At 37.3% G+C, this 14507-nt stretch overlaps 1 pseudogene; it reads left to right on the plus strand.

Moving 5' to 3' along the window:
- The first annotated feature begins 7259 nt into the window (after nt 1-7259).
- Nucleotides 7260-14507, plus strand: part of LOC101351458 (olfactory receptor 5B3-like) — a 13504-nt pseudogene continuing 6256 nt past the window's right edge.

A 14507-nucleotide genomic window follows, 5' to 3' on the forward strand; every position in this document is an offset into this window, starting at 1 on the left:
GATAGGTATGGATGGAGATAGATGGGTATAATCTAATTATGGTGGTCAGGGACAGCCCCATTGATAATGAGGCTTTTGAGGAAACACTTGAAGGAAGCAGAGCAGCAGACCCTGGATATATTTGGGGGAAAAGCATTCCAGGCAGAGGGAACAGGAAATGCAGGATGGTATTGACAGAGGTAATGAAAAATTATGCAATTCTAGGTATTTTTCAAAAGTACAAATGAATTGAATTCCTCATGTATTGAATATTGGACGTTAGGGAAAGAGAGGTATCAACTTTACGTCCCCAAGACACAGACAAATTTCAGCTTTAGGAAGTAGATAAAGAGAACTTTCAGAGGAGACATTAAGTGTATACTGGTTTATGTTGCTGACTGACAGTTGCAGAAAGCACAGTGAATAGTTTCAGGAGATGGGCAGGAATAGGGGCTGGAATTGGAAAAGAGGATATACAGGCATATGTGGGCATTATATTTTAGGAGTTTAAGGATAATTTGTAAGTCCTTGTCTTCACGGTGTGTGACATAGGTATAAAGGAATAATTAGATTAATCCTATGGGTCTTAAAGGAACCCTGGTGGCACAACGGTTAAGCACTTGACTGCTTACTGAAAGGCTGGTGGTTCAAACCCACCTGGCAGCTCTGCAGGAGAAAGATCTGACATTCTGCGTCCATAAAGATTACAGCCAAGAAAATTCTATGGAGCAGTTCTACTCTGTCACATGGGGTCACTATAAGTCAGAATCAACTGGATGGCACCCAGCAACAGAAGTATGGGTCTCAATGTGAGAGCAGGGGTAGGAAAGATGGTTACGTATATGAGAGTCTTGACAGAAGCATGAAGACTCCCAGGTCCTCTCTTCACTTCTGCTACTGGTGGTGTGGAGGCCACTTACCCAGAGCAGGGTGACTACAGTACCCTCTTGATTCCTCATCAAACGACTTACTTGAATCAATACCACAGATAACGGATTTTTCAAATTCTGGAAAAAAACAATGTGCCGGGAACCATTTCAAAACTTTTTGCAAATACTCTCCTCCATAATGGAAGTCTTAGGTGTCAATCCAGCCACTTCCTGGAGGAAAGATAAAAACAAAAACACGTTTTAGTCCCTCTAATATGATTAACTTAGAGCCTTAGTGGCGCAGTGGTTAAGAGCTCTGCTGCTAACCAAAAGGTCAGCAGTTCGAATTCACCAGCCTTTCCTTGGAAACCGTTTGGGGGTAGTTCTACTCTGTCCTATAGGGTCTCGATGAGTCAGAATTGACTCAACAGCAACGAGTTTGGCTTTTTTTTTTTGGAATATGATCAACTTAGTCTGATGAAAAGACATTAAGGGATGTCTGATGATCTCTTACCATTCTTTGTTCTACAGATAGGAAACATACTATGAACTGAACTACACTGTTGGTCCTTAGAAAATAATTTTAAAATGCAGTCTTCTCGACAAAACCCTCTCTGCTACCAATACCAATCTCACATATTTTAAAAACAATATCCCATGTTCCAAAGCTTTCTTGAATTCTTCCTCATTTCCTTCCTGTTCAGACATAGCTTTGCCATTATAATCAGTAGAACCCCCATTTATCAATTCATTGCTCTGAAAGTTTTAATTTTTATCTTAATTTTTCTCTTCCCATGTATGCTATCAATAATGCCTTGGTAGGGGCTATGACATAAATAATGACTTACTATAATCTGCCAGGCTAAAGTCTGTGCTACTTTGCCTCCATTAATTCTCCAATACTGTGGGAGATATTATTCCTAATTCACAAACGGGAAAACTGAAACTTATTGCTATTTAGCTATAAGCTGATGATTAAAGTGGCAAAGCTGGTATTTGGACCCATTTCACTTTAAATTCAAGTCTGAGCTCTTTATAACTAGGAAATATTTTCTAAAGCTTTTTACCTATAACCTAAACTGTCTAGCCCAATACTGGACACAAGTAAGCTATTTATTTCATTGACTTATTGACTGATTAAATCCATCAAATTTTAATGTGCATAATTGAAAAACACATACATGGGAATCAAATATACTTGCTAGTTTGCTTGACTTTGAGCAACTAACCTACATTTTTGAATCTCCACTGAATGACAAAAACTGAATCCATAAATGCTTACAAGCAATCCACTACTTCTCCTCAAAAATCCTTGAACTGTTAAAAGGGGACATGAATCTTTGGGAACATTAACCAATAGATCAAATAAAGTACTGGATGCTGTTTACTTGTTAATTAATTAATTCTCTCTACAAGCAGTAAGTCCCTAGGGTGTTTTAAGTGGTGTGCTAATTTCCAGACCTACAATAACACAAAAGACATATTCCTTGACCTTCAGATGTTTGTGGACCACAACAGAGATATAAACTGCTGAATATTACGTGCTGTGTTTATTCTCCATTCCCAATGAGGGAGTATATTTCTCATTCACTCAGGCCTATGAAATAGTGAGATGATCTCATTTACACTATAGTACATCACTATAGTATATCCAATAATTTAAACAATGGATGTTCAACGCCAGGTAAGTCTTTAGTGGCAGAATCATAACTCGAGTTCAGATCTCATTCCCCCCTCCATCCCTGTGTAATTTTTCCACATCTCCATTTCAGTGCATTTTATAATTGATTTCTAAGCTTATTTCACCCTCTTTCGTTCCTTTCTACTTTTTCTTTTTTAAATATATTAGTATGTGCATTCAGATTGCAATACATTTTCATATTGATACACTATTTAATTCTCTCAACAACCCTGGAATTAACCAAGATAATTATACTATCACATTCCTTGAAGCAGAAAAACAAGATTGAAACAGTTTAAATAAATTTTTCAAAGTCATACAAGCTCATACCTGGCAAAGGAAGGACTCAAGTCTTTTCTTGTTCCTTTCTTGTATATCACATGATAAACATATTCATAGTGTTTATGATATGTAACCTTTGGTTGTATGAAACGAACACAGAAATATTCAAAAAGTTCAAGTCTAAGCTCTTAATTAACCAAGGAACAGGTGGCTGCCTTGATATATTTTCTTAGTTACCTCTACCTCTGCAAATTTACACACACTGTGTATTTCATCTAAAGGCTTACCTTGCTCCTTGAGCAATGCAACATATAAATCCAGCATATTCAAATGTGAGTGAGTCTCAAGTAATAAATTCTGTCCGTGAAAAAACAAAAAACCTTATCTGGAAGTTCTTCTTTAGGGTTTGCTCAAAAGGTTTAAAGTTCTCCAGAGGCAGGGGGAAAAAAAAAAATAAAGAAAACAGAGTGCTTACTGGCCTTGGAATCAGCTAACATGAGTTCTAGTTTTGGGATCTAATGCTCTCTCTCCTCAGATAAGTCAACTTCTTCAGGCCTCAATACCATCATCTATAATATGAAAATAATAGCAAGGTGGCCCCCAACAAGGACCTCTGTAAAGAACTGCTGCCGCAATGAAAAAATAAGAGATGATCATCATAACCACAATCAACATTATGATTATTTGGGAGGGTTTTCCCTACTCATTGTTGCAGGCTTTCAGTAACATCTCAGATTGAAGGAGGGTCACTGTTAGAAATAAACAGCTATTAGCAAACAGATAAATGAATTAATGGTTAAAGGGGCTCTGGCTCTTGGGCTTTTCCCTCTAATATCAGGCCAATTGTATCCATATGGGGAATAAAAAGGTTAAAGACTAGGAACTAGGAGGTAGTTATTCACTTATGGAGTTCTCAGAGGACAAATCCCCCATGAGGGCTACAAAAACTCTTTCTCTCACACAAGTGGGGAACATGTGATTAAAATGTCTGTGGAGACCTAACTCTGCTTTTTGAGGGAGATCATGGATGTATTTAAATTACTTGTACTAATTATCTTTGATAATGCACAAATCAAGTCACAGCATTATCTCCAGGAAAGCAATTTGACATAAACATTGGGAGGCAGAGATATAGGCTCTGTCACTAAGCAAGCAAAGTGGACCCCAAGAATCATTGCTTCTCTTATTATGCTTAAATGTTTTCATGACTGAGAAGAAATATCCATTCATGCAACTGTTAACTGATCTCAATGTCTTTTAGCCATAGTGTGGAGTCCAAAGTATAGAGACTCGTGCAAAACAAACATGCTTCATGCACTCATGGTGCTTAAGTCTGATGGTGAAGACAGAAACTAAACAAGTAAATATGCTAAGGAGTATATAATTATATATAAAACAAAGTGATATATAGATAGTAAATGTGATACAAATATATAATATATAATTATGTATAGAACAAGTGTATAATTATATATACCAATGAAAAAGAAAAAGGGAATTTACTTTATATTGGTTGGTCACAATGTTTTCCCAAGAAAGTTACCCTTTCATCCAGTCTTAAAAATGATAAACAGCCTTGGTGGGAAAGTTTGTTTCGAGCAAAATGAAAAGTGTATGCTAAAGGTCCTGAGTTTCAAAAAAGTCAACAGAATCTAAAAGCTGGTATTATTCCAGCATAATGATCGAGACATTTTTCTTGGAAGTTTCCATTTCAGCATATGTCATAGATTGAATTGTGTTGCCCAAAAAAATGTGTCAACTTGGTTAGGCCATGATTCCCAGTATTGCGTGGTTGTCCTCCATTTTGCGGTTGATATAATTTTCCTATATGTTGTAAATCCTAATCTCTGCCTGTGGTTAATGAGACAAGACTGGATTATGTTGAAGAGGATTAGGGTGGAATGTAATGCCCTTGCTCAGGTGATGTCCCTGATCCAATGTAAAGGGAATTTCCCTGGGGTGTGGCCTGCACCACCTTTTATCTTACAAGAGATAAAAGGAAAGGGAAACGAGCAGAGAGTGTAGATATTATACCATCAAGAAAGCAACTCCAGGAGCAGAGTGCGTCCTTTGGACCCGAGGTTCCTGTGCAGAGAAGCACCTAGACCACAAGAAGATTCGTGACAAGGACCTTCTCCTAGAGCCAACAGAGAGAGAAAGCCTTCCCCTGAAGCTGATGCCCTGAATTTGGACTTCTAGCCTACTAGACTGTGAGAGAATAAATTTCTCCTTATTAAAACCATCTACTTGTGGTATTTCTGCTATAGCAGCACTAGAGAACCAAGACAAAATTCATGTAGGACAAAACCTATAAACAAAGTAAGACAAATAACCAAAAATAAACCACTCATCCCAAATACCAAAACTACCAACTGTGTTATTGGTCTGGATCATAGAATCAGAATAGACTGGTTATGAGGATAGCTCAAATTTCTTGTCCTGCCTGATGCTCTGGGCATTGAAATTCACAATTAGCTTCAGACTGGATACTTTTGTTCCCACTAATTTGAGAACAAAATTCAAGCAGGATTCAAAACCAGACATGGAACCAGTGATATCATAGCTGATGTCGGATTCTGACTGAAAGCAGAAAATATCAGAAAGTTGTTTACCTGTGTTTTATTGACTATGCAAAGGTATTTGACTGTGTGAGTCATAACAAATTATGGATAACATTGTGAAGAATGGGAATTCTAGAGCACTTAATTGTGCTCATGAGGAACCTGTACGTAAGTCAAGAGGCAGTTGTTTCAACAGAACAAGGGGATACTGAGTGGTTTAAATTCAGGAAAGGTGTTCATCAGTGTTGTATCTTTTCACCATACCTATTCAATCTGTATGCTGAGCAAATAATCCGAGAAGCTGTACTATACGAAGAAGAGCAGGGCATCAGGATTGGAGGAAGACTGGTTAACAACCTGCATTGCTTGCTTGCTGAAAGGGAAGAGGACTTGAAGCACTTACTGATGAAGATCAAAGACCAGAGCCTTCTGTATGGATTACACCTCAACATAAGGAAAACAAAAATCATTATAAATGGACCAATAAGCAACATCATGACAAACAGAGAAAAGACTGAAGTTGTCAAGGATTTCATTTTACTTGGATCTACAATCAACACCCATGGAAGCAGCAATCAAGAAATCAAACAATGTATTGCACTGGGCAAATCTGCTGCAAAAGACCTCTTTAAAGTGTTGAAAAGCAAAGATGTCACCTTGAAGACTAAGGTAGGCCTGACCCAAGCCATGGTGTTTTCAATTGCCTCATATGCATGCGAAAGCTGGGCAATAAATAAGACCAAAGAAGAAATGATGCCTTTGAATTATGGTGTTGGCGAAGAATATTGAATATACTATGGACTGCCAAAAGAATGAACAAGTCTGTCTTGGGAAGAAGTACAAACAGAATGTGCCTTAGAAGCAGGGATGATGAGACTTCCTCTCAGATACTCTGGACATGTTATCAGGAGGGACCTGTCCCTGGAGAAGGACATCATGCTTGGTAAAGTAAAGGATCGGCAAAAAAGAGGAAGACCCTCAATGAAATGGATTGACACAGTGGCTGCAACAATGGGCTCAAGCATAACAACGATTGTGAGGATGGCGCAGGACTGGGCTGTGTTTCATTCTGTTGTACCTAGGGTCACTATGAGTAGGAACTGACTGCACAGCACCTAACAACAACAACAGTTGTTATACTCTCCATGTTTTATACTGACAAATTCATAAAAATAAGTATAAATTTATGTTATAGAGTACATGGTGCTCAAAAAAAGAGCTCATGTAATACAAATAGTTCTGCATGTTCATTTAATATACCAAGCTGGGTTCCAATAGGCAGCTTAATTGCTTCTTCCCTTGGTAGTGGGATGAGAAGCAGAGACAGCCCTTAGAAAGGGCATGTTTCACTAAGAGTTATGTGTCTGTATAATTTCCCACTGGTTTCCACACATTAGCCTCTGAAATCCCAATATGAATTCACATGGCATCAGTTTAGAAGGGCCTGACTAGGTACACGACCCTTTGGTCATCATTTATTCATACAAATGTTAATAGTACACGCTCTGGCCTTACTTTAAAATGAGGATATGCTGTGAGCCTGCAATTACAGACAGGGAAAACACCTGAAGATAAAAATTATAGTGATTCAGACTAAACCGCAAAGCACCCTTACCAAATTGTATCGTAGACCTTCCCTCATCTTCAATTCACAGACACAATTCTGTGAGGTACGTGGGAGAGGTCATTTTATTATTTCTATTTACAAATAAGGAAACTGATCCTGACAAAAGATAAATAACTCCTGCAAATACATAGGAAAAAAAAAATCTTTGGTAGAGAAGAACTTAAATTCAAGAGTGCTTATAAAAGGAACTCAGGATGATCAGAGTCAGTGGTAGGAGATGTGACAAAAGAAGCAAGAGATTGAACTGATACAAGGAAAAGATGATGAGCCAGCGAATTCAGGTGAGGTCTAGAAGATGACAAAGGCAAGGAAATGGATTCTTCCCTGCTGATTCCAGAAAGAAAGCGTCCCTCTAGACATCTTGATTTTAGATTTCTAAATTCAGAACTATAAGAGAATAAGTTGCTGTTGTTTGAAGCCACTAAGTTGAAAGAAGAATTCACACCAAATATTTCACAAACTCATCCAAAATCTAGAAAAGTAGGGAACACTTCATGACTAATTCTGCCGTATTACCCTGATAGCACATCCAGAAAAAGACATTATAAGAAAATAGAAGACTGATATCTTTATGAAGATAAAAGATATGCAAAATTCCTTAATGAAATGCTAGGAAATCAAATCTAGCAAAGTATAAAAATGATAATACACCATGCACAACTGGGATTTACCCCAGGAATACAATGTTGGTTTAACGTGTGAAAATCAATTCCTGTAATACATCATATCAATATTATAAGAGGCAAGAAACACATGAAAATCTCAATAGATGCAGAAAAAGCATCTAACTAAATTCAACACCACTTCATAATAAAAACACTAAACAAAATCGGAATACAAGAGAAATTCCTCATCCTAATAAAGGATATCTATGAAAAACCCACAGATATCAGCATACTTAATAGGAAAAGACTGAATGATCTTTCCCTCTAGATAAGAAGCAAGACAAGGATGTTGACTCTTGCAGCTACAACTCAGCATTGTAGAGGAGGCTCTATCCAAAGAAATTAGGCAAGAAAATGAAATAAAATACATCTAGTTGAGAAAGGGAGAAGTGAAGATATCTCTATTTGCAGAGTACATTAGCATGCACATAGCAAAATCTAAGAAATCCACTAAAAAACTATTAGAACTAACACATGAGTTCAGCAAGTTTACAGGATACAAGATAATATACAAAAGTCAGTTGTATTACTATGTACTTGTAATGAACAATATGAAAACAGAAATAAGAGAACCATTTCGTTTATAATTGGTGGCCATGAGAAATGCTAATGTCTTGCCCCTTCCAGGGTAAATCATAGCCTAGACTGGGACCTGAGTGAAAGGAAACCCTATCCTGTTGGTTTCACATGCCCAGAGTAGTGCTTCTATCACATACAGACTTTTGCTGTTTTTACTGAGATAAAATATATTTTCGAGAATAAATATTTATTCATTGGATATATGCCTTTAGGACAATTTCCAGAGACTATTTTTGTTCTACTTTCCACCAGTTATGGTTGCATGATTGGCGTGTGGGACCATGGAACTTATGCATTCGACCACCCAAGAAGTTTCTCAGTCTTAGCTACGCTTGACTCTTTCTATTTTCATATAATGTTAGAAATAACGTGTAAATTATGCACAAAACTGTCTCTTGTGATATAGATAGCACTACTGTTCCAACTTTATCAAAGTGTTTGCCAAAATTGTCAGAGGGAATTGAGAAATTGATATTTAAGCTCAAATGCTTCTCTCTGCACAGTCTATGCTCACAACCACCTCACTACATAGATGCTGGTAACACCATGGATATAGAAAAAGAAAGTTCCAGTTCATTCACAGTAGAGACATAAGCAGGTATTCCTGCCAGGACAACACAAAAAGACAGTAGCCATGTGTAATGGTGATAAATGAGAAATAAATGGGTTGAATTCCCTGAAATATGGTGTAAACCATTCAGTCATGTCTTAATAGAGTAGAGGTCAATTACTCACCACAAGATAAATCATAGTAATTAGTCACTCTATCATGGCTTTAAAATGAGAAGCTGTAAGTAACTTCATTTGGAAATGATGGATACATGTTAAAAAACAGATGATGGCATCCTTCCCCAAATTGTGCTGTTGTTGTTGGGTGCTGTCAAGTCAGTTCTGACTCATAGCGACTCCTTGCACGACAGAACGAAACACTGCCTGGTCCTGCATCATCCTCACAATTGTTGTTAAGTTTCAGCCCATTGTTGCAGCCACTGTGTCAATCCATGTGGTTGAAGGTCTCCCTCTTTATCGCTGACAGTCTACTTTACCAAGCATGATGTCCCTCTCCAGGGACAGGTCCCTCCTGATAACATGTCCAGAGTATGTGAGAGGAAGTCTCACTATCCTTGCTTCTAAGGAGCATTCTGGCTGTACTTCTTCCAAGACAGATTTATTCATTCTTTTGGCAGTCCATGGAATATTCAATATTCTTCACCAACACCACAATTCAAAGGCATCAATTCTTCCGTCTTCCTTATTTATCATCCAGCTTTCACATGCATGTGAGGCGATTGAAAACACCATCGCTTGGGTCAGGTGCACCTTACTCTTCAAGGCGACATCTTTGCTTTTCAACACTTTAAAGAGGTCTTTTGCAGCAGATTTGCCCAATGCAATGTGTCTTTTGATTTCTTGACTGTTGCTTCCATGGGTGTTGATTGTAAATCCAAGTAAAATTGTGTTGTGTGGGTAGTAATTATTGGTTTAGTAACTTTTCTTAACTATTTAAAGACTGTATCCTTTTATGTGTGTGGTCTCTGAAGTCTCTGTTCTTTTAACTTGTGGTCAACTACCAGTTTGACAGAGATGACTTTAAGCTTATGTCTAAGTTGCTTTTTTTGTTTTTAATTCATCTTTCACTTGGTTATTGTAAACCTTTCACTATTCCAGAAATCCAATAAAGTTTATTCTGACAGTTCTTGATCATTTTTGGTGTTTCTTTGGTGGAGCAGACCATTAGAATTCTCTACTCTGCCTTTTTTCCTGCCTCTTTCTTAATAACAAGGAAGCTTATTATTGCATTTAGAGCTCAATGAATAGTCAAGGGTAATCTCTCTATCTCTAGGTCTTTAACTAGATCAGCAAAACCTTGCCACATAAATGAACATTTAAACGTTCCAGGGATTAGGATCTGATATCTTTGAGGACCATTACTGAGCCTACATGTACATCATGCAGATTTTGTGGGAAGAGGAGGTCTCTTTCCACATGGTCACTCAAAGTCACAAGCTGCTGAAAGCTTCAACATCAGTAGCTGCACCTGCTGGAGCACACTGCCTCTTCATTCACTAAGGCAGGAGAAGAGACAAACAGAGGTTTTGCATATGCTTTAAATCAGTCAGAAATGATACATATCAATTCTTCCTGCAGTTTATTGTCTAGAATATGTATGTGTTTCTGCCAAGCTGCAAAGTGGCAGGCACATATGGGGAAGCAGTTGGAGTGTTTGAGCACCAGTATTTGTATGACTTATGCCACATCAACTTTTATAAACAATAAAAATAATATTATTTAATCTTACATAGCAACTGACAAGTGCTAGATATTCTGTCCATGTATGCGTGTGTGTGTGTGTGTGTGTGTGTGTGTGTGTGTTCTCATATAATCTTCCTATCTCTTGAGGGAACATAATAATATTATTTACCTCTTTATAGATGAGTAGCCGAAGTTTGAAGAGGTTAAAGAATTATTTGAGACCAAACCACCTGACTACACAGAACAAATTTGTAACCATTTCACTTGCCTGCACTAAATAGGGTGCAATAAGCCTGCTTGGGAGTGTGCGATCAGAGACGACTGTGCAGAGAACAGAATGGCTCTATCTCCTTTGTTGGAAAAGTAATTCCAGGCCTGATCTGTGATATTAAAGCAAATGAGTATTTAAAAAATATTTTTCTAAGGGAATTTATTGAAACTTCTTTGATAAACAGCAAAAAACTAGATGAAATAAAATTAAAATACAATTAAAAGAAACCTTATTACACCAAATGTTGACAAAGATGTGGAATAGTTTCACTACATTGTTGGTGGGAATACAAAATGGTAGATGAAATTTAGAAAACAGTTCAATTAAACATATATTTACCACATTACCAGGCAATCTAACTTGTAAGTATTTATTCAAATGAAATGTAAAATATAAAATGTGAAAATGAAAACTTATTCTCACACACACACACACAAAACTTCAGGCGAATGTTTAAAGTGGTTTTATCTGTAATCACTGTTTAGCGATTGTGAAGTGACTGCAACCAACACAAATGACCCTCAACTGGGAAATGGGTAAACAGTGTGTGGTGTCCAATAATGGAATACAAATCAACAATAAAAAGGATTCTACTATTGATAAAGGTAACAACATGATTGGATCTGAAATGCATTATGCTAAGTGAAAAAAGACTAAAAATGTTAGTATATTACTACTCCATTTATATGACATTCTTCGAAAAACCCTAAGAAGAGAATACCATTTAGTGGTTGCCAGAGACGGTGGGTTATAGAAGGTTTTGGCCAAGAAGCTGGTGGGAATTTGTTTAAGTGATGAAACTATTCTATATTATGATTGTGGTAATGCCTACATGACCATAGATATTTGACCAAAGTCTTAGAATTATACTAAAAACTGTGAATATTGTTATATGTAAATTACTTATTAATTAGAAAATGAAAAAGAAAAGAAGAAATGACAACAGATAATGAACAAACATGTCTGCACACTGAACACATCAAACTATGTCCCCAGGCCAGTATAATTGCTTCTTCCCTAGGAAATTTAGATGAGGATCTGTAGATATCCTCCTGGGGACATTTCCTGAGAGCTCTATGTCTTTATAACTCTCTCCTGGTTTGCATGCATTAGCCTCTGAAGTCTCATAATCACTTCATGTCACATCATTTTAAAGCAGCCAGACTGTGTGCAGAGCCGCTTTGGCAGTTATTTACTGAAATCAAAGCTAATTGTTGTTATCCTGCACACTAATGTTCCCCCAAACTGAGTACTTACAACGTAACCACAGCCAGGGAAACACCTCCAAGGAAAAACTATATTGAATGACTGGAAAATGATAACTCCTTAATGAATTGTTTTATAGACCTTTCCTCATTTGCTACTTATATCCACAATCCTGTGACTTATGTGGGACATGTCATTTTATTATGTTTATCTTAAAAATAAAGAGGAGCTAAGTGACCCTTTCAAGGACAAAGAAAGAATGCATGGGAGATGCAGGACTTCAACCCAGGTTCTCAACTTCATATTAATATTTTTTCCTCCATCTTTCCTATCTTCTTTTGATGCCTCCTGCCTTGTTCAATATTTTGCCCATAGAATCCTTCAATATTCCAACTCTAGGCTTGAACTTTTTCTTCAGTTCTTTCAGTTTGAGAAATTCCCTTTTGGTTTTCTAACTCCAGGTCTTTGCACATATCATTATAATATTTTACTTTGTCTTCTCGAGCTGCTCTTTGAAATCTTCTGTTCGGCTCATTTACTTCATCATTTCTTCCATTTGCTCTAGCTAATCTATGCTCAAGAACAAATTTCAGAGTCTCTTCTGACATCCATTTTTGTCTTTTCTTTCTTTCCTATCTTTTTAGTGATCTTTTCCTTTCATGTATGATGTCATTGATGTCATCCCACAACTTGTCTGTCTTTGGTCGTTAGTGTTCAATACGTCAAATCTATTCTTGAAATGATCTCTAAATTCAGGTGGGATATACTCAAGGTCGTACTTTGGCTCTCATGGACTTATTTTAATTTTCTTCAGCTTCAGCTTGAAGTTGTGTATGAGCAACTGAGGGTCTGTTCTGCAGTCAGCCCCTCGCCTTGTTCTGACTGATGGTATTGAGCTTCTCCTTTGTCTCTTTCTACAGATGCAGTTGATTTGAAACCTGTGTATTCCATATGGTGAGGTGCACAAATATAGTCACCATTTACGGTTGTTGAAAAAAGCTATTTCCAATAAATGGTTCATTGAGCTTGCAAAATTCTATCATGCGTTTTATGGCATTGTTTTTATGACCAAGACCATGTTTTTCAAGTACTTATTTTCCTCCTTTGTTTCCAATTTTTGAATTCCAATCATCAGTAATTATCAGTGCACCTTGATTGCATGTTTGATCAACTTCAAACTGCAGAAGTTGGTAAAAATCTTCAATTTCTTCATCTTTGGCCTTAGTGGTTGGTGTGTAAATTTGAATAATAGTCTTATTAACTGGTCTTACTTGTAGGTGTATGGATTTTATCCTATCACTGACAGAGTTGTGCTTCAGGCTAGATCTTGAGATGTTCTTTTTGACAATGAATGCAATGGCAAGCTTCTGCAATTTGTCAATCCCAGCAGAGTAGACCATATGATTGTCCAATTTAAAACGACTGAATACTAGTAAATTTCAGCTCAAAAATGCCTAGGATATCTATCACCAAGCGTTCCATTTAATTTTTGACAACTTCCAATTTTTCTAGATTCATACTTCATACATTCCATATTTTGATTATTAACAGATGTTTGCAGATGTTTCTTCTCATTTTGAGTTATGCCAGATCAGCAAATGAAGATCACAAAAGCTTTACTCCATCCATCTTGTTAAGGTTTACTCTACTTTGAGGAGGCAGCTCTTCCCCAGTTGTATTTTGAGTGCTTTCAAACTAAGGGGCTCATCTTCTGGCACTATATCAGACAATGTTCTGCTGCTATTCATAAGGTTTTCACTGGCCAATTTTTCCAGAAGTAGATTGTCAGGTCCTTCTTCCTAGTGTGTCTTAGTTTAGAAGCTCCTCTGAAACCTGTCCACCATGGGTGATCCTTCTGGTATTTGAAATACTGGTGGCATAGCTTCCAGCATCACAGCAACACACAAGCCCCCACAGTACAATAAACTGACAGATGAATACTAGCTTGCATGTTCCTGTGATGCTGGAAGCTATGCCACTGGTATAAAAAAAAAAGAATATATATATATAAAACAACGAAGGAAGCATCAAAAGAAGATGGAAGGAATACACAGAATCACTGTACCAAAAAGAACTGGTTGATGTTCAACCATTTCAGGAGATAGCATGTGATCAAGGACCGATGGAATGGAAGGAATGAGTCCAAGTTGCATTGAAGGCATTGGCGAAAAATTCCTGAAATTCAGGAATTGAAGGCATACCAATTGAGATGTTTCAATGAGCAGATGCAAAGCTGGAAGTGCTCACTCATCTATGCCAAGAAATTTGAAAGACAGTTATCTGGCCAACAAATTGGAAGAGATCCGTAGACATGCCCATTCCAAAGAAAGGTGATCCAACAGAATGTGGAAATTATCAAACAATATCATTAATATCACATGCAAATAAAGTTTTGCTGTATATAATTCAAAAATGGTTGCAGAGCCATTAGAGAAATGCAAATGAAAACCACAGTGAGATACCATCTCACCCCGGCATTACTGGCACGAATCAAAAACACTGGAAATAACAAATGTTGGAGGGGCTGTGGGGAG

The sequence above is a fragment of the Trichechus manatus genome, unplaced genomic scaffold (assembly GCF_000243295.1).
Source record: "Trichechus manatus latirostris isolate Lorelei unplaced genomic scaffold, TriManLat1.0 scaffold00240, whole genome shotgun sequence".
Taxonomy (NCBI): Eukaryota; Metazoa; Chordata; class Mammalia; order Sirenia; family Trichechidae; genus Trichechus; species Trichechus manatus.